Below are 27,437 nucleotides of genomic sequence, written 5' to 3' on the forward strand. Positions count from 1 at the left end.
GCACAGACCCTGACATGGGGCTCAAATCCACAAACCATGAGATCATGACCTGAGCCAGAACCAAGAGTTGGTTGCTTAACTGACTGAGCCACCCAGGTGCCTCTCAGTTGCTATTTCATGATACATGTGTATACATCCCATCATTCAGAATTTAGTCATATGGTCAGACTAGCTATATGGGAGTCTGGAAATGTAGTCTTTATTTTGAGTGGCCATGTCCTTTGCTAAAGATTCTATTTTTGTTAAATAATTTTTTTTGGTAGTTTTTATTTTATTTTTGGGAGAGAGAGAGAGAGAGAGAGAGAGAGAGAGAGAGAGAGACATAGTGTGAGCGGGAGAGGGTCAGAAAGAGAGGGAGACACAGAATCCGAAGCAGGCTCCGGACGTGGGGCTCAAACTCATGAACTGCAAGATCATAACCCGAGTCAAAGTCTGACACTTAACTGACGGAACCACCCAGGTGCCTCTAAAGGTTCTATTTCTATAGAAGAAAGGAAGGATGGATATTGGGGGAACAACAACAAAAAAAGGAGCCTTTTCCAGACGTAAGCCCCTCTCTATAAATGGGAAATGGACTAGCACTTTTATGACACTTTGCTTTTATTCATGTTATTTATTCAGTACAGAATGTCCTTTTTTCCCCCTTGCATCTTAAATATTTCCCTGACTCCTTTGTTGTCTACTGAAAATTTTCTCACCTTCAAAGCTTAATTCAATGTTACTTCCTCAAAGGAATCTTCTTGGATTTACCAATTAGAACGAACTTCCTCTTTGCTCCTCAGCCCTTTCCTCCAATTTTTATTATAGCAAAGTGTGCATTCTGTTTCACATTATCAGCAGTTGTTTATTTTTTCCTTTAGATTGTAAATTTCCTGAGGGCCGGGTCCTGGATTTAATCATGTCCAAATCCATACAGGGCCTACTGAAAGAGAAGTAAACTCATATTTTGTTTAAGCAAATGTTATTTTACATTTTTTATCACTCACAGCCAAGTGTACTTCTAACTAATATAAGATCCCTTTACAGAGTTAGGCATCATTCTATTTATAAACTGGTGATTAGATAAATACCGCAAAAAGGGCTAGAACATTAAAAGAATGTGAATGAATGGAAGAAGACTGGGAAATACTCTTAAATCAGTGCTGTGATGTGTTCTTAATTTTCAGTGTTAGAGGGGTTGTTAGGATGTGGAGGAAAGGAGGTGGGGTATAATCTTACATACCTGATTTAAAATCTTGGTTGAATGACTTATGGATTTGTGACCTCAGCTTGGGAAATTATTCCTCCTAAGTCAGAGTTTCCAGATCTATAAAATGGAAATGAAAATACTTACTTTGCAGGGTCGTTTTAGAATTAGATAAGATGTTTGCAAACAGCCTGACAGTGGATACTTGTTCTTGGGCATTATTATAATCATTGTACTGCAGATTTGGAATGATTAGGGGGAAAAGCTCTGTGTTGTCCTCTCCCAGAGCCACAGAGCTGCTTATACATGGGTCAGGGGTTCTTGGAAGGAGATTTGCCACAGAAGGCAAGGAATGTTATTACTGGTAACAGAGACTGATGGCATATCATTTATACCCCTGTAATTGTGATGAAATTTGACATATCGACATGGACAATGTCCCCCCAACATCCATTTTAAAAGTCTCCGGAAGGAAAACTTAGACACAAAGTATAAGCACTTTTGATGCTCTTAATACTCACGGCAACAAGTAGGGTCATAGTAAATATGATGAAAGTGGCAATTCCACTGAAATGTGGGCTGATGCATACCTATTAAATGGGATCCGTAGTTAAAATAGCCTGGGCTTTCATAGTTCTCTGAGGAGGAACAGTTAAATCCCAGATTTTGTCACTATTGACAGTAATAGAAATTCAGACCGAAAGTGATTAGCGACACAGTTGTTAGAACTTCAAGGTCAGAATAAAAGATGCTGTAATTTTAAGGAAAATTGGAAACATTTATGTGAAGACTTGGTTAAAAAATGACCTATGGACCCCCTCATCCCTAAACATATGAGTAACTTTTTATTTTTTATTTATTTATTTATTTATTTATTTATTTTTATTTTTTTCCAATATATGAAATTTATTGTCAAATTGGTTTCCATACAACACCCAGTGCTCATCCCAAAAGGTGCCCTCCTCAATACCCATCCCCCACCCTCCCCTCCCTCCCACCCCCCATCAACCCTTAGTTTGTTCTCAGTTTTTAACAGTCTCTTATGCTTTGGCTCTCTCCCACTCTAACCTCTTTTTTTTTTTTTTCCTTCCCCTCCCCCATGGGTTTCTGTTAAGTTTCTCAGGATCCACATAAGAGTGAAACCATATGGTATCTGTCTTTCTCTGTATGGCTTATTTCACTTAGCATCACACTCTCCAGTTCCATCCACGTTGCTACAAAAGGCCATATTTCATTCTTTCTCATTGCCACATAGTATTCCATTGTGTATATAAACCACAATTTCTTTATCCATTCATCAGTTGATGGACATTTAGGCTCTTTCCATAATTTGGCTATTGTTGAGAGTGCTGCTATAAACATTGGGGTACAAGTGCCCCGATGCATCAGTACTCCTGTATCCCTTGGGTAAATTCTTAGCAGTGCTATTGCTGGGTCATAGGGTAGGTCTATTTTTAATTTTCTGAGGAACCTCCACACTGTTTTCCAGAGCGGCTGCACCAATTTGCATTCCCACCAACAGTGCAAGAGGGTTCCCGTTTCTCCACATCCTCTCCAGCATCTATAGTCTCCTGTTTTGTTCATTTTGGCCACTCTGACTGGCGTGAGGTGATATCTGAGTGTGGTTTTGATTTGTATTTCCCTGATAAGGAGCGACGTTGAACATCTTTTTATGTGCCTGTTGGCCATCCGGATGTCTTCTTTAGAGAAGTGTCTATTCATGTTTTCTGCCCATTTCTTCACTGGGTTATTTGTTTTTCGGGTGTGGAGTTTGGTGAGCTCTTTATAGATTTTGGATACTAGCCCTTTGTCCGATATGTCATTTGCAAATATCTTTTCCCATTCCGTTGGTTGCCTTTTAGTTTTGTTGGTTGTTTCCTTTGCTGTGCAGAAGCTTTTTATCTTCATAAGGTCTCAGTAATTCACTTTTGCTTTTAATTCCCTTGCCTTTGGGGATGTGTCGAGTAAGAGATTGCTACGGCTGAGGTCAGAGAGGTCTTTTCCTGCTTTCTCCTCTAAGGTTTTGATGGTTTCCTGTCTCACATTCAGGTCCTTTCTCCATTTTGAGTTTATTTTTGTGAATGGTGTGAGAAAGTGGTCTAGTTTCAACCTTCTGCATGTTGCTGTCCAGTTCTCCCAGCACCATTTGTTAAAGAGACTGTCTTTTTTCCATTGGATGTTCTTTCCTGCTTTGTCAAAGATGAGTTGGCCATACGTTTGTGGGTCTAGTTCTGGGGTTTCTATTCTATTCCATTGGTCTATGTGTCTGTTTTTGTGCCAATACCATGCTGTCTTGATGATGACAGCTTTGTAGTAGAGGCTAAAGTCTGGGATTGTGATGCCTCCTGCTTTGGTCTTCTTCTTCAAAATTACTTTGGCTATTCGGGGCCTTTTGTGGTTCCATATGAATTTTAGGATTGCTTGTTCTAGTTTCGAGAAGAATGCTGGTGCAATTTTGATTGGGATTGCATTGAATGTGTAGATAGCTTTGGGTAGTATTGACATTTTGACAATATTTATTCTTCCAATCCATGAGCAGGGAATGTCTTTCCATTTCTTTATATCTTCTTCAATTTCCTTCATAAGCTTTCTATAGTTTTCAGCATACAGATCTTTTACATCTTTGGTTAGATTTATTCCTGTTTTATGCTTCTTGGTGCAATTGTGAATGGGATCAGTTTCTTTATTTGTATTTCTGTTGCTTCATTGTTAGTGTATAAGAATGCAACTGATTTCTGTGCATTGATTTTGTATCCTGCAACTTTGCTGAATTCATGTATCAGTTCTAGCAGACTTTTGGTGGAGTCTATCGGATTTTCCATGTATAACATCATGTCATCTGCAAAAAGCGAAAGCTTGACTTCATCTTTGCCAATTTTGATGCCTTTGATTTCCTTTTGTTGCCTGATTGCTGATGCTAGAACTTCCAACACTATATTAAACAACAGCGGTGAGAGTGGGTATCCCTGTCGTGTTCCTGATCTATGAGTAACTTTTTAAACTTTTGTGTCATGTAGAGTGTTCATGAAGTTTTTGGTGAACTTTGAGGCTACTACCTAACAAATAGTTAGTACTTGTCAGTTTATTATAAATACTTTGACATAACTCCGTTGATTATTGTGTTCATTTTCTTTTTCTTTTCTTTTCTTTTCTTTTCTTTTCTTTTCTTTTCTCTTTCTCTTCCCTCTTTCTTTCTTTCTTTCTTTCTTCTTTCTTTCTTTCTTTTTTGAGACAGAAAGAGGGTGCAAGTGAGTGAGGGGCAGGGAGAGAGAGAATCCCAGGAAGGACAGAGAAAGAAAGCGGGGCTCACCTGAAGCGGGGCATGAGCTCATCTGATGCAGAGCTTCAGCTCACCCTAAGCAGGCTCCAGCTCATCTGATGTGGAACTCAAACTCACAAACCATGAGATCATGACCTGAGCCAAAGTCAGATGCTTAAAGACTGAGCCACCCAAGCACCATATTGTATTCACTTTCTATTGCTGCATAATAAATTACTACAAATGTAACAGCTTAAACAGCACACATTTATTTTCTCATGGTTTCTGTGGGTCACAAGTCTGGGCACAGTTTAGCTGGGTCCTCTGCTTAGAGTCTTACAAGGCTGTGATTAAGGCATCAGCTAGGCTGCGTTCCCACCTAGAGGACCAACTGGAAGGGAATCTGCTTTCAAGATCATTTAAGTTATTGGAAGAATTAACTTCCTGTGGTTGTACGACTGAGAACTCTGGTTTCTTGCTGGATCCTCAGCTACTGGACACTCAGCTCCTGGAGGCCACTATTAGCTCCTGGAGCCTGCCTATTGTTTCTTGGTATGTGGGCTTTCTCAGCTTGCACACTGAATTCTAATAAGTCTGGCAAGAAGTTTCTAGAGAGAGTCCACTAGCAAGATAGAGTCTTACACAAAACAAGATAATCATAGAATGAGTAGTAACTTTCACCATATTCTATGGGTTAGAAGTAAGTCACTTGTCCTGCCCACACTCAAGGGGAGGGGATTTGGCACCAGAAGTAGGGATCATAATGGGCTACCTGGAGTCTGTTGGCCACAGTTGTCAACATAGTCCTTGAGAAGGCTGGGGAGATGTTCTTTCCTCTGTTGTACAGATGGAGACACTAATGTTCTATGAGAGAGGTTAAATGAACTGGTGTTCAAGAGCATACAGTTAATAGAAAAGATTAAAGCCAGAATCCCTAGTTCTGTGCTACGACCATCAGTACCTATCTTGTATATCTTTGTATCCATCCATCCACCTATTCTCACATCCAACCGTCCTAGTCCAGTGTTCTTTTCACTACATCATGATACTTGTGTAAATGTAGGTACTATTCAGCAAATTCATCTCTTTGAACCCAGCAGAATTACCTCTTTGTCACTGTATTAGACAGGTTAGGTAAGATTCCCCTATGGTAACAAATAACTCCAAAATCTCAATGGCCTTACAAAATAAAGGTTTATTTCTTGCTATTACATATCTATTACAGGTCATCTAGGTGCTTTGCTCCACTTTTCCTTTCCTTTCCTTTCTTTTCCTTTCCTTCCTTTTCTTTTTTCAATGTTGTTGACACACAATGTTACATTAGTTTCAGGTGTACAACTTTGTGATTAGAAAAGCTTATACATTATGCTATGTTCGCTGCAAGTGTAGCTGCCATCTATCCCATTACTATTGCAACATGCTCCATAGTTTCTTACCTGAGGAACCAGGCTGATGTTGCAATCACCATCTTGAAGGTTGCCAACCCTCATTCCAGAGGAAAAAGAGAGCTCTGGTGAGTCTTGCAATGGCAATTAAATGCTTTGACCTGGAAGGGAAACTATGGCATTTGCTTAAAACTCAGGGCCCAGAACCAGTAAAATGGCTCTATCCAACCATAAGAGAGGCAGGAAGTCCAATACAGCACTATTCCCAGGAATAAGGAAACCTAGAAGTAATCGGCATATAATTGGTGAAATAATTATTAACGATAGCCATGAATCTAGTCTATCATGAAATGAGTCCCTTTCACCTTTGTATTATTCGTGGCCTTAGTCCAAAAGACCTCACCCAACCTAACAATCTGCTTCTAGACCTGTTTTTTGTTTTTTTTTTTTAATTTTTAATGTTTATTTATTTTTGAGAGAGAGAGAGAGAGGGCAGGGAAGGGTCAGGGTGAGAGGGAGACACAATCTGAAGCAGGCTCCAGGTTCTGAACTGTCAGCACATAGCCTGATGCGGGACCTGAACCCACGAATCCTGAGATCATGACCTGAGCTGAATTTGGACACTTAACCAACTGAGCCACCCAGGAGCCCCTAGACCTGTTTCTGATAGCCTCAGCTTTTGACTCTTAACTTATTTACATCCTCAGAGTTGTATCTCCCCTAAAACTTAAGGCTTGCAACTGCCTGTCCAGCTCTGGTTTCTAGTTTTCTTCTTGATCACAATTTTTACTTTGTATTCTTAATGACATTGTTTTTGGCCATTGTTTTCTGGATAAACAACTCACCAAATCTTGCTGCACTCCTGAGGCCCTACACCCAGACCCAGGCCTTACAAGCTAATGTCTCTGTGAAGTTGGCAAGTCATTGAGAACACCACAATGAATGCCACGTGGGGAGAAAAATATGATTATCTTCTTAAATCTTCCCCTGAGCTCTTTTCTTCAGAGATACTGTAGGCACTGATCTAAATTCAATTAGTGAGTGTTTTAAGAAAGGGCAACATCAATGGAAGAAGTGGATCAAAGCATTAGACATGACTGAACCCAGCAGGAAAGCAGAGCTGGCCATTCTCAAGGTGAATAATTATCTGAAGAAAGGTGAACAATAACAACACAACCTGTCAGTTGCACGCCCATTTTGGCTCAACAGGAAAGCTGCAACAAGTGAGCTAAAATATTAATGCCACAGTAAACCGTCTCAGAAGAATGTTGTATTAGCACAACATTCTCAGTGGGTGCCCAACGCTGTTGGAACAAAGTACTAAAGAATACAGAAGCAGCTGGATTAAATATATGTTCACAGCAGAAGAAATGTTTTTCATCCTATAGCTGTATTCTATCTTATCATTTTAAGCATTTCTGTCAACTCAAAAACTAAATTGCACTCAACCTTGTTGTGTATACATTTTATGACTCCGATAGCCCGAGAAGAAGGAAAGTTGTGGGTTAGGGAAACAACATCTGGGAGATGTCTCCATTATAAAGGTAAAACCCGCCAACTCTTAAGATTTAGCCCCCAATAGATTATTTGCTTGTCAGGAGGCGACTGGATCAAGTAAACCTCTTTCTGCCTCTGAAAGGCTCCCACTGTCACACCATGCAGCAGAGACCTGTCTCTGCAGCAGTTCTGGGTCAGCTTTTAGGGTCTCATTCAGACCTAAGCAAAAGTTCCTTCCTTTGGTTTCCCCCAGCATGGCCAAGGTAGTCTGGAACTTATTAAAAGGTTTAAAAGAGCAAAGAAATACATAAACCTTCTTTAACAAGTTGAAGTCTAGTTGGCACAGTGTTATATTTGTTTCAGTGTACAGCATAGTGACTTGACAAGTTTATATGTTAGAGATACACAAACCTTTATAAGTTATCTTATAAATAGAGGTTTCTGTCTTTTCCATAATGTGCTCGTTGCTAGAGCTTATCAGTCCTGTTGCCGTCCACTCACTGCCTAGCTGACTTGTCTGAGTTTCCCCCAAAGCAGACCCTGCATCATGGCTCTGTGTTTGATTTTATTTGGGAGGTTACCCCAGGAAGCAGTGAGAGGGTGGAGAAGTGAGGCGGGCATGAGAGGGAAGCCGCGTTAAGGAGTGGGTTGCTACAGCAGACAACCAGGGTTTAATCCCACAGGGGCGCTCTAAGACCATGTAGAGCATGCCTCAGAACCGGAAAGAGAGGAAGATGAGATGTTTATCCACCAGCTCCCATCACTCACTGTTAAGAGTTGGGTCTGGGGGTGTTAACTCTCCACTTTCTTGCCTGCCCAGCACGTATGCTGAGCACATTTCCAGAGAAAAACTTCAGGCAGAGAGGTGGAGGTGTTTGAGGAAGGGAGCCAGCAGGAGAGTGCTCAGGAACTCACCATGAAGGTGCAGGTAACCTCCAGGGTAGGCCCCCGGGGAATGCGTGGGCACTAGGAGCATCAGCTTCAAGGAGCCCTAACAGGTTAGCACAACTTCACAGGCTCCCCCCATCCCCCTGCCCTGCTCCTGATCTCTCTTCCAGCTATCTTCTCTATCTCACAAGATGTAGTTTCTGGCAATAGTTCTCTTCTCAACGAATGGTGTGTGTGCATGTGTGTGAGTGTGTGTGTGCACATCACACATGCACACACACTTTGTAGTTTATATGACACTCCAGATTTTACTTTCTCAGAATTTCCCATTTCCCTGCTGCTAGAATGTATCTTTGATATGGCATAATGATGAACTTTACTCCTGCAAACACTGCTACAGCTGTTTGCATTTTTAAAAATTCACTCTAAATGAAACTATAATGATAAAATGCCTATAAACATAGAAACTTTTTCTTGTAATGTGGTTGGAAATTCGTTTACACTACAGATGTGTGTAAAGTAAACAAAGAACTGATCTGATGGCTCTCATCAGTTCTCCACCCTATTGGGTAGAGGGTGAAAACAAAATTTTAGGTCAATAGGGTACAGTCAGGCTGATCTTATAACAGAAACAGTCTCTTTAAATTAGCTCGGTCTCTATGGATGATTCAGGCTTTCAGATTTTCTTCATCTACCTGTTCCTCTCCAAGATGGAAGCTAAGGTGATTTCCTCATGTTGGTGACTCGGGGTGGTCCTTGCTGTGCTCTGGCTGGTGGGCCCTATCCCATCTCTGGGCATCCTGCCAATTTCTGCTTCTGATGTCATTCATTTGTCGGTATCAGCTTTGTTGGGACCAGAGGTCCTCCCAGCTATGAGTCCTACCCAGTACCTGGCTCAAACCATTTGCCCGGTAGCCCTCAGGCCAGGATCACTCTGCCTTTGTCATAGTAACCTCTTTGGAAGCCTGGCCAGTTGGCACCCACCAGTGCTACCCTCCATGGAGCGTATGGAATCATCTGTACATCTTCCAGGCTGCCTGGAAATTACAGGAGACTTTAAATTGCCCATATCAGGCCTTCCCTTTCTATATCACACTTCACTGCCTATTTTTTACTTAAAAATTTTTTTTTAATGTTTATTTTTGAGAGAGAGAGAGACAGAGCATGAGTGGGGGAGGGGCAGAGAGAGAGGAGACACAGAATCAGGCTCCAGGCTTTGAGCTGTCAGCACAGAGCCCGACACAGGGCTTGAGCTCACAAACTGTGAGATCATGACCTGAGCCAATGTCAGATGCTTAACTGACTGAGCCACCCGGGCAGTTCTATTTTATACTTTTTAATACCCACCTTAGATGTCTCTGTGGACGATCATGGACGAAGAAAACTCTCCGAGAACATAAAGCCAGTAGCATTGAGGACAGTAGACCAGAACATTATTTTCAGAGAGCAAAGCAAGAGGACTGCTAGACTAGATGAACCGTCAGGTGTCAGGGCTCTCCAGAGAAACAGAACCTATAGGATAGATATAGATATATAGAAAGAGATTTATTATTGAAGGATTGGCTCATGGAGTTATGGATCCTGAGAAGTCCCACAATTTGTCATCTACAAGCTGGAGGCCCAGGAAAGCTGGTGGTACAGTTCCAGTCCAAACTCAAAGACCTGAGAACTAGGGAAGCCAATGGCCAAAGTTCCAGTCCAAGTCCAAAAACCCAGTAGCAGGGATATTTAAAGAATCAGCCTGAGTCCGAAGGTTTGAGGATCAGGAGCACCATTGTCTAAGGGCAGGAGAAGATGGATGTCCAGCTCAAGCAGAGAGTAAACTCACCTTTCCTTCATCTTTTTGTTCTATTCAGGATCTCATCAGAGAGAGCGATTCCCACTTGCATTGGTAAGAAGGATCTTCTTTACTCAGTCTACCCATTCAAATGCTAATCTCTTCCAGAAACACCCGCATGGACACATCCACAAGTAATGTTTTCCCAGTTATCCAGGGATCCCTTAGTCCAGTCAAGCTGACGTAAAATTACCCATCACACTAACCAAGGACATCACTCCACCTCCAGGGCAGGGATAACAATTGCTGTCTCATTCTCCAACACTGTGCACTGGGCACGTTGGAAGTAGCTAACTTAATTTCTGGTTTGGAGGTTGCCAGACCATTTAAATATGATTGAGAAGATTGCATAGCATTCAGAGATCCTGGAGTTTGAGCTGGATGATAACTCAGTTAGATTTTGTGGTTATCTCCTTTGAGGTGCTCAGTACTCCTAGAAATTTGGATGGTGAAGGGCAGACTGACAGATATTGCTAGTTTCCTCCCATTGTTGCAGGGCCTATATCATTTATAGTCTAAGCTGGGACACTTCTGAGGGTGAAAGGGAATTCTCAAAACAATTAGCCTGTGCAATTACAATTAATTCAAAACAAAAAAATCATTACCAAATGATAAAATCAATAGTTGCATATTTACCCCAGACATTAAATGACAAAACGGCTATAGGAAGTGGTATAGCCCACATCAAAACCGCTCAGCCTCTATTTCTGCACATTTATTTCATATGCATCCATTCTATCGTTTTCTATGGACTCCACTGACTGGTGGCCTATGGCACAGGTCACAACACAACTGGTTGATCCACCAAGTGCCTGGCAGGGACAGCATCACCAAATACTTTGCCCACATCACCCGAGACCAAGAGGAGTTGGTTGTCAGAGCTGCTTTTGTCTGAACACACTGTGTGTTATCACTGAGTTCCCTGTATCTAGACACTTACAGGGAGGTGTTAGCTCTGTTGCATCTGGAAAGGTGAAGAAAAGAGAGAAGTGTTATGATTGCTAGTTGTCTTCTGGGTTTTACGATGTGTTTATGTGAGACTTCATGTGTTTCTCACACATTACCAGACAGGTCCATAGCACAGAAATGAAAAGTGCAGGTCTACCAAACCCTTCCCAGCTTATTTTAATACATTTGATAACTAAATTTCATGAAAATGAAAATCCAGGCCAAATATTAAAGTGTTAGGAACACAAGAACTAATGGGCAATGGACACCGCCTGGGAGAATTCCAGGCCAACCAGTCAGATTATTCCAAGTTCACTCTTTCCTCATTCTTAGGAGTAGAGTCCTCACTTTTCAGCTGAACACATGGCCACCAGGAAGACTCTTTCTAGTGGGTTGGCAATTGAGCCATCCAGTTTCTGGGCACAGAGTGCCAGTGGCAACAGTGGCGACATTCAGGGTCCAGTGCAGAAACACCAGCTATAGTATTCAGCATTTGGCAATGGCTTTATTGCATGACGTCAGCTTTGGTTCTGAGCCTTATTCTCTGGTTTTCCCGGAATGCTGTTAGTTTTCTAACATTATTTCCCCTCAAATCAGTCTCCTTAATTCTGTTCTGTTCAAATAAGTGCATTGACTGGTTTACGGAACAGACCTAGATGACATTTTCTGATGAGTAAAAAAATTTCCCTAACATTCCTTAAGTCCAGTATATGAACATTTGCTATTTTAGTCCCTTTAGCGTCCACACCCCCTTGGCATGTAACCCGGGTCCGGCCAACCACACATAACACTTCATTCTCTGGCCATGGAAGTTTGTCCAAGATGGACATGTATTTAGGCCAGGCCAACCAAAGTCTTTCCCAGGAACTAGGAATTTCATCCATGAAAGTAGGATTGATGAACACATGCTCTCTCTCTGCTCTTGGACCATGAGCTTCACAGGGTCTAGAGTGTTGGCAACAATGTCTCTGGCAAACTGATAAAGACTCTCCGTGGCATTTACTCTTGATGGATAGAGTGTGTGTGTGGGGGGGGGGGGGGGGCTCGCAGGGGAGAGGAGGGAAATGAAGGGAAAGGAAGGGAAGGGATGGGAAGGGAAGGAAAAGGAAGAGAGTTTTGACAATCTCATTTGAATCCCTGGGCCCAGATGAGTCTGAGGCCCAGAGCCAACCCTATTCTTCCTCATTCTGTGGACGAATGTTTTCCCTTTTTGTCTTAAGCCATTTGAATTTAGTTTCTGTAATTCACAATGGAAAGAACTCTGAGTTAAGGGTATATATTTTTTTCCAGTTTTATTAGCAGAATGAAGCAAAGGAGGTCTTTTTCTCTTTTAAAAATAGCTTTATCGAGTTATAATTCATATACCATACAATTCACCTATTAAAGTATAAATGATTTTTGGTATTCACAGATACATGCAACTATCACTATAATCAATTTTAGAGCATTTTAATCACCTCAGAAAGAAACTTCTTTACATATCATCGCTCATGTCTCTTATTCCCCTCCTCAGCCCTAAGCAACCTACTAATCTACTTTTTGTCTATAGATTTCCTTATTCTGGACTTTTATATGAAAAGAACCATACAGTATGTGGTCTTTTGTGACTCACTCCTTTCACTTAGCAAAATATTTTCAAGGTTCATCCATGTTGTAGTGTGTATCAGTACTTCATTCCTTTTCATAACTGAATAATATTCTGTGGTATGGATATAGCACATTTTATTTGCCCATTCATGTGTTGATGGATATTTGGGTTGTTTCCACCTTTTGGCTACTATGAATAATGCTGCCATAGATATTTGTTTACCAGGTTTTTGCTTGGCATATGTTTTCATTTCTCATAGGTGTGCACCTTAGAGAGGAATTACTGCTTCATGTGGTAATTCTAAATCTAATCATTTGAGTAAATGCTAGCCCGATTGTTTTCCAAATGGCTGCATCATTTTACATTCTTATCTTGCAGTGTATGAGTTTTCATTACTCCACATGCTTGCCAATACTCATTGTTATCTGACTTTTTTTGATTCTAGCTATTCTAGTAGGTATGAAGTGGTATTTCACTGTGGTTTTGATTTGCATTTTTTTTTAATGACTAGGATGTTGAGCATTTTTTCATGTGCTTACTGGATATTTGTATCTCTTCCTTAGAGAAATGTCTATTCAGACCACTTGTCCATTTAAAAATTGAGATATTTGTATTTTTTATTATTGAGTTGTAAGGATTCTTTATATATTCTGGATACACGTTCCTTATCAGATAGATATATGATTTGCAAATATTTTCTCCCATTTTGTGTGTTGACTTTTCACTTGATGATGTCCTGTATTTTCCAGTTCTTAATGGTATAATTAAGCAGAATAGGTCTTAATGTCCTTGGTTTCATCTTTTTTTAGTATATTTTTCTACCCTTGGAGTCTAGAGTCAAGCTTTTAAACCAAAAAATACTTAATCATTTTTTTTTTAACTCAGGAAAAGTGTAAAACCTATAGGACAAACTGTGGGATAAAAATCATCCCAGGCTGGTGCTTGGCATAGGTCTTCTAGGCTGGGAAGGGACACGGCAGGGGGGAAAAACCCAAAACATTTCTCAGTATCCTTCCCATTTTATCCTCACAACATGGAGAATTTCCTAGTGTATTCAGATCACTTGTTCATAAGTGATATTTAGAAAACTTCTGGGTTGTTACCAGATTAAAATGGACAATCACCACTTGATAGCATGAACAATGAGGAAAAGGAAGGCGACAAATCTCAAGATAAAACCCCAGGATAAAGGAGTAAGCCCAATGACTCTGTCAACGCAGTTACCTACATTATAATGTAGCTCAATATAGAGGATGTGAGAAGCCCTGCTTGCTGTTGTGGTGGTGGTGGGTGGTGGGTGGGATGGGGGTGGGGGGGAAGAACATGCAGGAAAATCTGACTTTGAACTGAGTGTTAATAAAGGAAGTCAGAAGACAGCATAGGTGACTCTAGTGCTGTGAATGCTACGAGGGCAGTAACAGAGGCACAACCTCTGTTGTGCATGGAGTCACAGCAATTGGAAAAATCTTGTCCAGGATGGGGAATCAGGAGAGAATTCATGAAGGCAGTTCTGAAAAGATTCAGCCTTTGAGCTGAGTCTTGAGGTGGTGTTGGAACTTCTGTGTACAGAAATGGAGAAGGAAAACACTGCCAGCATTTCAGGTCTGGAGGAGTGGACTCAGCTGGTCTTGAGGGCTGGAGATGAGGCTGGAAAACTGCTTGGAGCAGAATAAGAAGGTCTGTAAATGTGAGACAAGAACCCTTTTCCGTAATGATTGAGACAATGAGGAGCCACTGAAAGTTATCGAGTAAGATGCATTTGGGAACTGGATGAAAAGTGAGTGGAGAGTGGAGAGACCCTGGCTCTGGGAGGAAAGAAAGACTTCTTCTGGGATGGTGTGGCCAGCTGGACTCAGACTTTGGTTTAAAGGACAGCCCTCATGGAATGACGGCTGCCCAAAGCCAGCACCGAACTCGCTGACTATTCTCGCTGACTGAAGTTACCACTGCTGTTTCAGGAAGGTTGTGGGTCCAGAAGAAAAGATGACATCTGATGGGAGATAGGCAGCATCTATTGTCCCCACACTCAAAACTAATCAAACGTATTAAGTCACACAGGGGCTTTACAATCAGTTCTGGGGCTTTGGAAGCGCTGGTTGGCAGAGCACAACAGGTGATGGAATAAAAGATTGCATGCAAGTGGCTTGCTGAAACAGAGTCACCTCCCAGGAGGACCCTCCCAGGGAAACATGAGAAGGGGGTGGTGGTGGTGGTGGTGCGAGGCAGGGGGCCCTCCTGCCATCTGAGCTGTTTACACATCACATCAAAGCTGCAGGAGTGGAATGGGCAACTCCAGCTAACCGGATCTCTGTGAGAGGGCCACAGAGCAGAGCCCCAGCTTCTTCCCCTATAAAATGGCAGGTATTTTGAGGATTAAATTAAATCATTCATGTGCAGCACTTGGCAGAGGGCCTGGAACATAGCAAACTGTTTTCATCCCCTATGGATGCTCCTAGGACAGCATGCCTGTCGAGTTATGGGATGACTCTTTGCTTCAGAGCCGTGTGCTGCTGTCCCCAGAAGGTGTTGGGACACCTGGTTGTTTTGCATTTGAGGTCGTAGCTCAGAGGCAGCCGTGTGAATTGATTTGATGCCTCTACTTCACAGTTCTGCACAGCACTCTCTGTGGTGAGACTTCCCCCTCCGTTCCCCAGACTGGCTTGACTCCTCCTAAATGTTCTGCCCTGTTCCTGGCTTCCCCTTCCTGGCCACCAAGAAATTGTGGGCCCTCTGCTGAAGGCTCAGGGATCTGGCAACCTAATCTGGGAAGGTTTTTAGGTAGTTAATCAGGGGAGAAGAAGAAAGTAGAGAACATAACTGCGCCACATTTTAGAAAGATGAGGAAAGTCTAGGGAGGCAGTAAAGCAGGAACTAAATTTGTCGGGAGGACTACTCAGGGCATTTGGGCTGTTTAGCTGTCAGGTCAGGTTACTAGCAAAGCTCCTTCTTTCCCTCTCTTGCTCGCCTCCTTCCTTCCTTCCATAGTGAAAGGAAGAAGACAGATCTTGCCTTGAGGTAAGCTGTAAGAGGGAGAGAGGCATACACACAAATGACCCCAACCGGGAGTAGTAAGTATCGGAGACTCACTTAATGGGACCTGTGAGTTCAAAGTGAGGAGCAATGATTGTGCATTGGAAGAGTTGTGGAGAGCTTCAAGGAGGACGTGGCAAAGAGGCTCATTCGAAGGATTTGTAAGATTGAAACGTTGGAAATAAAGGGAGAAGGCAACAGCTCAAACAAGGTACAGAAAGGAAGAAATGGTAGTTGTGTAAAAGAATGAATCCTTTATTTTGGTCAGAGTTCTAAGTGTCTGAAGGGAACAGTGGGCCAGATTGGGGAGGAGTCTCAACGCTAAGGTGGGGATTTGGGACTTTAGTCCATTGCATAAGGGAGTAGGTGAGTGATATCACAGCAGTGTTTTAGGAAGATTAATCCATTGGCATCGTGTAGAGTGGATGGGCAAGGGTGGGGGAGCAGGGACATGGCTTGTAAATATTGCAATGGTCCAGATAGAGCTACTGCTATACTCGGTAGCATCAGGGAAATGAAGAGGCATTAGAAATGAATGCTGTGGAGTTAAATTAGTAGAAATTAGTAACTGATTGAATATAAGGCCTTAACAGGAAAGAAGAATCAAGAATGACTTTTCTGTCTTTTCTCATCTGGGGTTGTCCAATTCTACTTGTTTCTCAGAGCTACTGGCCTCTATTGGCTGAACAAATAATCTTACATGCATCCCCTTCATTGGGCTTTGTTCTGCTCCCCTCCCCCCCCCCCCCCACCCTGACACCTATTGTGATGATGGTGTACAAATCTTTGTCATTTATCATCGTGGCTATATACAAAGAGGTATTCTGGTTTTCTGGTGTACCGTGACACTTTTTAATGCCACTGTTCCCAAGGATTTCACATTTAGAAAGGTTTTCGTAATGCATTTATGCTATGGGAAAAGAATCAAGTTTTCTAGAGAGTCTTTATGCTGACATACAGATTATTAGGGTGAGCTTTTGGTGGTGTGGCAAGGGGAGGGAAGAGGTTGCTTGGGGGTATTGCTGACAAAGGCTTGTAAGTGTGATGATTTTTCACTTGTTCACTGGATGTCTCCTTCAGAACTATAACCAATTGGGCTTGGGGCAGCAGCTGCTTGTTTCTATTGAAATTCTTGCATTTTCTCACTTCATCTAGGTCTTGTTTGAGTCTGATTGGTGACAGACAATGTGCCAAACATCCTTCTTCTTTTAAAATTTCTCTTGTCCTTGACATTCGGAATATGTTTTTCCTCTTGCCCTCTCTTCCTCTCTCTCCCTTCCTCCTTTTCTCCTGCAGATATGAAGATGTATAAATGTATCATTTCAAACTTTTTTTGGGGTACCTAAAACAACAAATGTGCATTCCTCAGTCCATGTCATGGCCATGGCTCTGTGGTCGGTCCCATGTGTCTTCCTCGTTCTGGAATCTAGGCTGAAGAGCTGCTCCAATCTTGGTCTTGTGGTGGAGGAAAAAAAGCAATGATAGATGAATCCATGCAATGACTTTATAGTTTCTACTTAGAGGTGGCACATATCACTTCAAAAATATTTTCTTTCCACTCAAAGAAAATGCCACATAGTTTAAGTTTTTCATCATTCCTGTCTATTTGTCAGCCTTTTCTAAGTTATACTACAGTGGAAACAACCCCCATGTCTTGTGGGTTACAACAGCAAATCTCTAGTTCTTGCTACATACTAGCTGTGCCAGTATGCCAGCTCTGGGTCAAAGGCAGCTCTGTGAGTCTGTTCAAGTGTCTTCATTCTGGCTTCCAGGCTGAAGGAATAGCCTTTCTTTTGGCAGAGAGAAAAGAACCTCAAACTTACTCTTTTTTTTTTCTCTTTGGAATAAAACTCTTTGTCTAAAGTGTGGTAGGGCACAGTTCTCTTCTTTTATCTTCTTTTCTTTTGAGATCTTCATACTGCAACATTGGCCTATATCAGGTTAGGATAATGGAAAAGGGTATTTGCCAAAGGTGAAAAGATTTAGAGCCCCTGTTGGCAGAATACTGCCTTTATTTTTGCTATAGAAGTGAATAACTCTTGCAGAACAAGGTTTATCTTGTGGACATTTCACTTGGAGTCTGGAAGCATAGAGTGCTTTGCTCTTCCTATGCTCTATCTCCAGAAGGACTGGATGTGCAATGCCCCCTTCACACCCCCACCCCTCTCTCCAGAGGTGAGGAGAAGAAGAGGTAGACTTCTAAGTAGAGGGAAGTTGAACAATTCTAAGTAGAGGGTTGAAGAGATAGATGGAGGCGGGCAGTGAGGGGAGAAGAAGATTAAGGGGGAAGACCAGAGAGGCTGGGTTCTCTGACACCCACCCTTTGGTGGGCTTAGGATTCAGGGCATAACTAAAGAGCTGTTTTTGCCCAGCCTGAGTCTTAGTGTGTGAGTGATTATCTAATAGTATGGATTCTGTTTGGGAATTTAGAAGTGGTTGTACCTCATTGCCTTCCAGTAAATAAGGGCATAGCTACATAACCCCAGTGCATTACACAGAGAAAAGTAGGGCTGCTTTGGTGTGGGAATGGAAGACACCGCCATATCCCCACCCAACCACTCTGCAGAATCCTAGGACTCTGAGAAATATAGTTTGAACACCTAAAGGATAAAGTCATAATCCTATGGTCCAAGATGACATTAAAAAAGATGACTTCTAGAAAAAAGTATTAGGGCTTTTGTTGTGGTTGCTGGAAGATGAGGTGAATTATAATACTATCCCTTGAAGAATCCCAGAAGAGGGAGGACATAGGCTAGAAGGCAAGGATTATCTTATATGCATTTGATGCTTTGGTAAAGATAAGTACAATGAGAAAATTTTGTTATTTTTGCCTTATCAAAAGGAACTGCAGCCACTAAAGGGGTCTATACACTCAGCGGGCTCAGAGAGTCAGCTGTTTGTAGAGGTGGCAGATTTGGAAAAGAACTGGGAGGAGATCAGCCAGGACACTGGGCAGAGAGGAGAGAAGCCACTCTTCCCATGCTGAGGAAGGCTTTGTGGGCAGCTGCAGCGAATAAAGCCAAGCTAGGCCTAAGCTTGTTTTTGTGGACTTATATGTAATGAAAAGGGGTCCTAGTTTCTTGTAAGTAGGTCACTCTGTATCATGTACCGTGAACTTCATAAAGTGAACCAACATGTAATGGTGTAGAGTTGTAATCCTTTACCTCACAATGGCCCTTGATGAGGTGTGTGGTCTGGGAAACACGGGACAGGGGCAAGGTAGCCTGGAGGATTGAAGAATTTCTTAGCCTTCCTGCCAGCTGTCAACTCTGGGGAAACAGGGCCTGTTCTTTCCCACCGAGTCTCCTTCAGAGAAGCATGTCTATTGTGTTTGTAGAGGGGAAAAAAAAGAACATTCATTTCTATTACTTGCTTCTGTGAAGATGTGTTAACTAACGAGGAGGAGGAGGTGGCTTCTTTTTATGAGGATTATACTGGCAGCTGAGGGGCAGCACATAATGAAGGAGGTTTACAGATTTGCTGTTGAAAGCTGTAGATATCTATGCATACTGTTCCCAGATGAGAGAAAGCTAGGGCTGGCTGCTACAAAGGTCAATGCCAAATTTAAATGCATTTTTTTAGATCATTTCCATAGCATTTTATTCACAAACATTGAGTGACTTTCAGTTTCTCAGGAAAAATAGCCATTAACATTTTTATTTCTCTCAAACGGGTTATAATTATGTTGTTATAAATATGGACACTCTAAAGAGATCCTGCTGAGGAAAAATGGGCTTTTTTTTTCTCATAATGAGGAGAAAATAGGGGTGACTGATCCTACTCAGAAATAGTTTCAAACAACTGGTTTTGCACTCAAGGTGTGTAGAAGAAGATTCCACCCAAGTTCACTTAGTAGTAGTTTTGAACTATTAAAAAGAATAAAAAGCAACCATAGAGTTAAAAAAAAAACTGAATTCAAATTGGTTGTAATTATTTACACGGAGAAGTTTAAGTAGTGGATTGGAAACCAAAAAAATGGAAACTTTCCTTTAAGTAAAATCATATGGGAATAGCAAACATGCAAGACAGATCAAATAGGAGCTGCTCTGGGTGAAGGGAGGCTAGATGGACCAGGGCCCATCTTATTTGTCACCCTTCCTTGAGTCTGTAGTGACCACTGTGGGACCTTTGTGGCATCCCTGGAGTTCTGAGGATTCCAGTTTGACCATGGGTTGGAGAGCATGTTTTCCTTGAATCCCAAGCCCATAGGATTTGTCCAATAGCCTCCAGGTCCTGAGAAGTAACATGACACATTTGGTGTCTGGGCATAGCCAGTGTGAACATTCCTGTGCAGCTGGTAGGGAGTTCTGGGGTTCTGGTGCAGATGGGTATTCTGGAGCTGGGTGTGGATGTGAAGTGGGACTGATACATGGTAGCAGTTGGGGAGCAAAAGGGAATGGAGATCATGTCTTGGGTGAAGGACAGTCCAAGGTCCACAGGAACTGTCCAGAATTCAGAGTCTAAATAGAGTTGGCAATGAATCAAGGGCAGAGTCTGTAGCAAAGGGTCTTCAGCTGAAGTCAGACAAGACTGGACTAGGGTCTGAAAGTGGGGACAGAGGCAGAAGCTAGATTTTGAGATATAAAGAGAAAGGCTTTATGGGGTCCTGTGGTCTTGATTGTGGGCAGGGAGGGAGATGCAAGGGCCCAGGGGGTCTGGAGAAGGCCATGGCTTTGGAGGGATGGGGGTTGAGCTTCTTACCCTAGAGTTTTGCTTGGGATCTTGAACACGATGTGAGTTAGCAGCCTTGGGTGCCTATACCATGGGTCTGTTGCACCCTCTTTCTCTATCTCATTGAGGATGGGGATCTTATCAAAGATGGGCTTCAGAACTACTTTTGACAAGGATTCAAAGTAATTTATCTTCCTAAAACTTAATTTAAAAATCCTGAATAGTTCAAGTAAACATGTGCACCACTCATTGTATACCATATATGCCTGTGCCATTGGGATTTTAGTCTTTTGGCACTTTTTCTTTTTCATATTTTTCTGAGGACTCTGTGGGTCCTAGTGCTGTGGAGCAACCAAGAATCTTACAGCCTAAAGTCATTCACACTCAATGACTTCTTCCAAGGCTGAGGGTAAGGGAAACGCTTGCTGCTAAGTAAAAAAGTTAGTACTGCCCACCCTGTTGTGTGCCTGGGAGGGTCATTGCCTAGGATAGCCAGAGATGGCAAAAATGGTTGAATGAGGAGAAACAAAAGCTTAAGAATTATTGTTTTCTTTGTACTTAAGGTTTATGAATTATTTCCTTTTGAAAATGTGTTCAAAAAGCAGATCCTCCACTGAGGCCCAACATGAAAAGCTCTGGGATAGGTGAAAACGTGAATGTCTGAAATACAACCTCACGCCACTGCGATGGGCTCAAGCTACTCTTAGTGAGTTTTTTTATCCCTCCTGCTGCCTGTGACTTACATCAAGCTGTGGAGAGAACCCCCAAAACCAATAGGTCATTTTAACATAAGACGAGAAAACACTAAATAGAAGTTTAAATTTAAAGGGAAATTATAGGGGTGCCTGGGTGGTTCAGGTGATGAAGCATCTGACTCTTGATTTCTGCTCAGGTCATGATACCAGGGTTCTGGGATCAAGCCCTGTAGCCAGCTTTATGTTGGCTGCGGAGCCTACTTGAGATTCTCTCTCTCCCTCGGTCCCTCTCCCCTACTCATACTTGCTCTTCCTCTCTCTTTCTAAAATAGATTAATATATATATACACACACACACACACACACACACACATATATATATATATATATATATATATATATATATATGGAAATTATAGATCTTTTGGCAGTTTAGAGAATAGGAGCCCAAATCCCAGAAGCTGATATTTCCTTTTATTCGGGTCTGAGGCCATCTATTTTGAGGTTTCTAGGGTTGTTTTTCAAAACCCTCTGGGATACTAGGGGGACAGAAGGGTATCTGAATAAGGAGCTAGATTCTTTTGGCAAGGAGCTGGCAAGGAGATTTGACTGGCCTTTGGCAAGTTGGGGTTACATTTCTGAGACACAGGTGCTATAGGAAAGCTTGGGTAGAAGCCCCAAATCTCAGGGATACTCTGGAGTTGATCGACACAGATCTGTCCAGAGAGAAAAAAAACATTATCTAAAATCAGTTAAGCTCTAGAAAACTCATAAGACAAGAGGGTCCAGCTGACCCTAATGAAATCTGGATTCCATTTCTCAGACCTTGAGATCTACTAAGAGACTTGGGGCAGAATGTCTTTTTTTTTTTTTTAACATTTATTTATTTATTTATTTATTTATTTATTTATTTAGAGAGAGCAAAGGGGAAGTGCAGAGAGAGAGGGAGAGAGAAGCCCAAGCAGGCTGTGCACCATCAGTGTGGAGCCCGACCTGGGGCTCAAATTCACAAACTGAGATCATGACCTGAGCTGAAATCAAGAGTTGGACACTTAACCAACTGAGCCACCCAGGTGTCCCAGAATGGCTTAAAGTCATGTGGCAAGTTGGTGGTGGAGTCAGGTTTATAGTTCCTGCTTCCTGACTCCTAGTTCAGTGATTTTTCACTTCTACAGTGCTACCTCTACCTCCCCCTGATTCTATTATGTGCCAAAAATCTGCCTTTGTAGGAACTAATCTCCCTTCCTCCATCCCTTTCCTTCCTTCCTCCCTCCCCCTTCCTTCCTTCCTTCCTTCCTTCCTTCCTTCCTTCCTTCCCTTCCTCCCCCATCCCTCCCTACTTCCTTCCTTCCCTTCCTCTCCCATTCTTCCTTCCTTCCTTCCTTCATTCCTTCCTTCCTTCCTCCCTCCCTCCCTTCCTCCTTCCCTCCCCTCTCCCTTAAAATATTTGGTGCTCAATGTGTGCCTGGAAATATGCCATTTTTAGAAAGACAAAAATGAGTGATAATCAGTCTTTCTTAAAATCTTAAGCTTTAAATAATCATCCATTAATAAAGCTGAGAAAACTTCACTGAAGGAATTATGAGATCAAGCATCTTTTTAGTCATACATTTTATTGTCATTTACCAAGGGTTATCTCCAAAAGTCTAGAATCAAGTCTAGAACCAAGCACATATGTATTTGCATACTTGATAAGGTTGGCCAAATCTAATCTCAGCTGAGGGAAATATCTCAGCAGCATACTTATTCCATCCATGGGGTGGTGTGAACTTCTTCACTCACCCATTATCATGGCCCTAGCAGAAGTAGGTAATTGGCAGAGGCAAGGAATGAATGGGGGATGGAGGGAGTTGAGGGTGAGAGGGATATGGGCAAAATGGCCTGGGCAGCCATAAGTCAGAGGAGGTAGGCTGGAGCCAGGACCAAGAGTATCATGGCAGACCCTGGGAACCTAGGGTAGGGCATTCTGGGTAAGGGCTTAGTGTGAAGTCAGAGAACAATGAAGGGCAAGTGGGAGCCATAGTCAGAAGCCAAAGAAGAAATAGAAGCCGATAAGCTTGACAAACCTGGGTCAAAGACAAATCTGTAGCAGCCATGGTAGTCTCTGAGTAAGAGTGACCATGTTGAGGAAAGATTGGCTTCAGGAAACGCTTGTATTCTTGCCTGTGGCTCAGCCAGATACAGACCTGAATCCTCTGTGTGGAGGCCCATGGAGCAAAGCAGATGGCACATACAGGTAGCCTCCAAGCTGTCTGAGGCTCCCTGGAGGTTGTCATGGCTACTGACTTATTAAGAAGGAGATGGAGATGCGGGTCCTGGGAAACATCACTCTCACAAAGTTGCTTTTGCTTTCTTTCCCTCTGACTGTCCAAGGCAAAGAAAATTTTCTCCATGGACATTTCATCAGAGAATCCACTTACAAAAGCCAACAGAAGAGCAAATGCATAGCATGGTGACAGGCCTACAATTTGAGAGTTTTATGTAAAAAAAAAAAAGATTCTGCAGTGTCTTCCTCATATAATAAATAAAAATCTGTATAGCTGGATATGGTGATGAAAAACAGCCCATCACAGAACAGCACTGAAGAAAGGGAATTTTCTTAAAAAGGAATTTCCTTAGGTTTGTAACTGATATTCAGGGTTGAGAGGTGTACGTGACAATGTTCTCTTATGATTCCAGGTGTTTTAAACACCATAGTCTTGATATACCCACTTTCTGGATATTAGAACCCAGAATTCAGAGCCCCAAATCTAGGGCTCATTTATTTGTTTGTTCACCGAACACTGGTTAAGCATCTAAAAGCTGGGTGCCAGGAATGCAGAGGTGAATATAATATGACTTCTGACCTTAAAGAGCATACAATCCACTTGAAGAGACAGATACGTGCATTAATAATAGTGATGAGGTATGCAAATCTAGGTAAGCCTAGGGTAAAGGTCTGGGCAAAATACCCTAAGAGTATAAAAAAAGAAATGCCAAAGAGAGAGGGAGAGGGAGAGAAATGCCTAACTCCATCTAAGATGGAGTGGGTGGGGAGGGGAGGGGAACTTCTAGGAGAAGGGGATTCTTGAGCTGAATCTTGAAGGGTATCAGGGAGACAAAAAGAGAACGATGTTCCAGGCAGAAGGAAGGAAATTTGGAAAGGCAGAGGTATGGAAAAAGCCTGTCATTTTTTAGAGAGTATGGTTTGGTTGAAATCCGGGAAAATTGTGGACATGGCTGAGGGACAACCCTTTCTTAGTATCATGTTGATGTATGTGAATTTTATTGTAATGGTCATGCTGTGTTCCCCCCAAAATTTATATATTGAAGCCATAACCCCCGACCCAATGTAATGATATTTGGAAATAGATTTTTGGGATGCAATTAGGATTAGATGAGGTCATGAAGGTGGAGCCATGATAATGATATTAGTGCCCTTATAATAAAGGGAAGGAAGAGAGAAAGAGAGACAGAGAGGGACATTGTCCTTTTCCATGTGAGGATACAGTGAGAAGGCAATCATCCAAAAGTCAGGAAGAGAGAGCTCTCGCCAGAAACCAACCATGTTGGTAACCTGATTTCAGACTTCCAGCCTCCAGAATTGTGAGAAAATAAATTTCTGTTTTTTTAAGCCAAATAGCTGATGGTATTTTGTTAGGGTAGCTCAAGCAGACTAAGACAGATCAGTTGGCTTAAAATATTTCTTAGGGTAACCTTCACTTTTCAAAACCCTCTCAAAACTTATGCAGAACTCTAAATATAAATTTATTTTAGGTAATGAGCCTCTCTGCTGTCTAAACTGTTGACCAAGTCAAGCAATCTCATGGAGAGAGTAGAAGAATGAATTCTTTCATTTATTTGATAAATATTTATCAAGTGCCTGTTTAATGCTAGGCATTTTTTATAGTGCTGGAGTTTCAGTGGTGACTAGGACAGACTAGCCACTGCCCCCATGTAGCTTACTTCCTAATGGAGAAGGTAAGAAGAAGAAGACAAGAACAAGGGAATTTCAGGCACTGCAAATACCATGAAAACAGTAAAACTGGGTCACATGGCAGGGGTAGGAGCTAGTTTTTTTTTTTTTTTTTTTTTAACGTTATTTATTTTTGAGACAGAGAGAGACAGAGCATGAACAGGGGAGGGTCAGAGAGAGAGGGAGACACAGAATCGGAAACAGGCTCCAGGCTCTGAGCTGCCAGCACAGAGCCCAACACAGGGCTTGAACTCACAGACCGCAAGATCATGACCTGAGCCAAAGTGGATGCTTAACTGACTGAGCCATCCAGGCACCCCAGGAGCTAGTTTTCAATGGTGGCCAGGAAAGGCTCTCTGAGGACACACCATTGGCACTGAGAGATAGATAATGAAAGAGCTGCCATGGGGCACCTGGGTGGCTCAGTTGGTTAAGCCTCGGAGTTCGGCTCAGGTCATGATCTCACAGTTCTTGAGTTCGAGCCCCATGTCAGGCTCTGCGCTGACAGCTCAGAGCCTGGAGTCTGCTTCAGATTCTGTCTCCCTCTCTCTGCCCCTCCCCCGCTCGTTCTCTCTCTTTCTCTCTCACTTAAAAAATAGACAAACATAAAAAAGAAAAAAGAGTTGCCATATAAGCCTTGTGGGGAGAGGAGGCTGGGAGTGAGGGGTAGATGGGAGGATGGGAGCAGGTCAGGGGTTGAGAGGCCATTTGTTGTGGTTTGGGGGAGAGATGAAAGTGAGTAGGACTAGGGGTGGAGATGGAGAGGAGTTTGGATGAAGGATGTGTGGATTTGAAATATCTTTTGAGGGCTGGGCCATCAGGGGGATTGGTTGGAGGAAAAGAGAAAGAAGAGTCAAGTATGACCCCCCACCCTCCCAAGTTTCTGGCTAAATTAACTGGATGATAATGCTGTCACTGAAGAACAATGAAATTAGTTTGATATTATGAGATTAAAAGAACCAATTGGTGCATTTAATGAATTTAGAAAATTCCCAACATTTGTTTGGGTGTTGGGTAGACTTGTTTTGAAGTTTGACTTCCTTCCAAATCTGCAATCACTATCATCTCCATCAATAAGAATTAGTTGATGTCTGGTTCTAGAAGAGACTTGTAGCTTCTACGAAAAATCCATCACAGTGACAACAGTTAGGGACCCTGCCCTCTGGTTGTGTCCCGGAGTCGTATGTCCACACAGATGGAATCAGATAGACAAACAAACAAACAAACAAACCACAACTTGCCGGAGAATTGCATGGCTAGACTAGATGGAGGCAGGGGGAATTTCCTATTCCTCTTAGAGTTGACCTATATGCCCGCCATTTACTTGTTTTCTCTCAGATGTAATTTGCACCCTTCCCTTGCTCTGCTCTATATCACAGGGAATTATATTTCTAGGTAGGTTTGACCAGTTGCATTCTAGGCAGGTTTGGCCAGTGGAAGGCACTGGCAGAAGATTGCAGGACAGGAAGAGGGGGGAAGTCGTGTTCAGGTATTTCCCTGCTTTTCAAAATTTCGCATTATGCCACTTTGCTTTTATGAAAGCAAACTTTTGCTTTCTGAAGGAAAGCTAACTGAAGTTTTTTTGCTAACTGAAGGAAATCTAAAGAGAATTTTCACTGTTATGAAGAAAAGGAAGTGAAAATAGCATTCAACATTTGTTTTGCAGCAAGCTATTATAGAGACAGAACACCCCAAGCAGGGAGAGGGGCCCTGCCAAGCTCCTTCTCTGGGAAGCATCTCAGCCTCTCAGCATCCAGCCACCATAGCTGTGAACTGTGTCTATGAGCATCTGGGCTTTAACTGGATTTGTTTTGTGCATCCATTAGCAACATGTGTCCCTAAGGTATCAGAAAAGCCCAAGAGAGGTTATTTTTCGGGTCTGGGAATACTCACAAATTTTTCTGTAGAAAGTGATGGGAATTGCTTCTTTACAGCATTTTGACTTATGAAAGATTTGGTAGGAATGCTCTAGCAGGAGAAATCTGTATTTCTTTGTCTTTTGCTCTGTCTAGGGTAAGACTCCTCTCTCATGAGACAGATTTCTTCACAATGCCCAGCTTCTGCATGGGGGCCCCTGCCCTGGTCCTAACTCTTCTAACGTCCTGTGTTTCTGGACACTGATGATGCCACTTCCTTGTCCAATTCCTCCTGCCCCAGGTGGCAGTGAATTCCTGCTGTGGCCTCGCCATATTTTCTTTGCTTTCTGGGCTCTTCAATTACCTGTTTACTCATTCCTTCAACTTTAGTCAAATTCAGTTCCCTGTATTTTTAAGATCCAGAGCGGTTTCTGGTTTCTTAAGAGGATCTTGACTGATTATTTTGTATGTTGGGTTCTGAGAACTCTAGATGTTAGGTGATCAGCTTGTAGAGTCTGCATTTTCTGGCTATTTTCTAGCACTCTTATTTCCTCACCCATAACTTTCCATCTTGCTCTTTCCTTGTCTGTCCATTAATCTTCTTTTTGTTGTATGAGTTTGATGAGAAGTCAAACTCATGCG

Source organism: Panthera pardus, unplaced genomic scaffold (genome assembly GCF_024362965.1).
Source record: "Panthera pardus isolate Hobbes unplaced genomic scaffold, ASM2436296v1 HiC_scaffold_13, whole genome shotgun sequence".
Taxonomy (NCBI): Eukaryota; Metazoa; Chordata; class Mammalia; order Carnivora; family Felidae; genus Panthera; species Panthera pardus.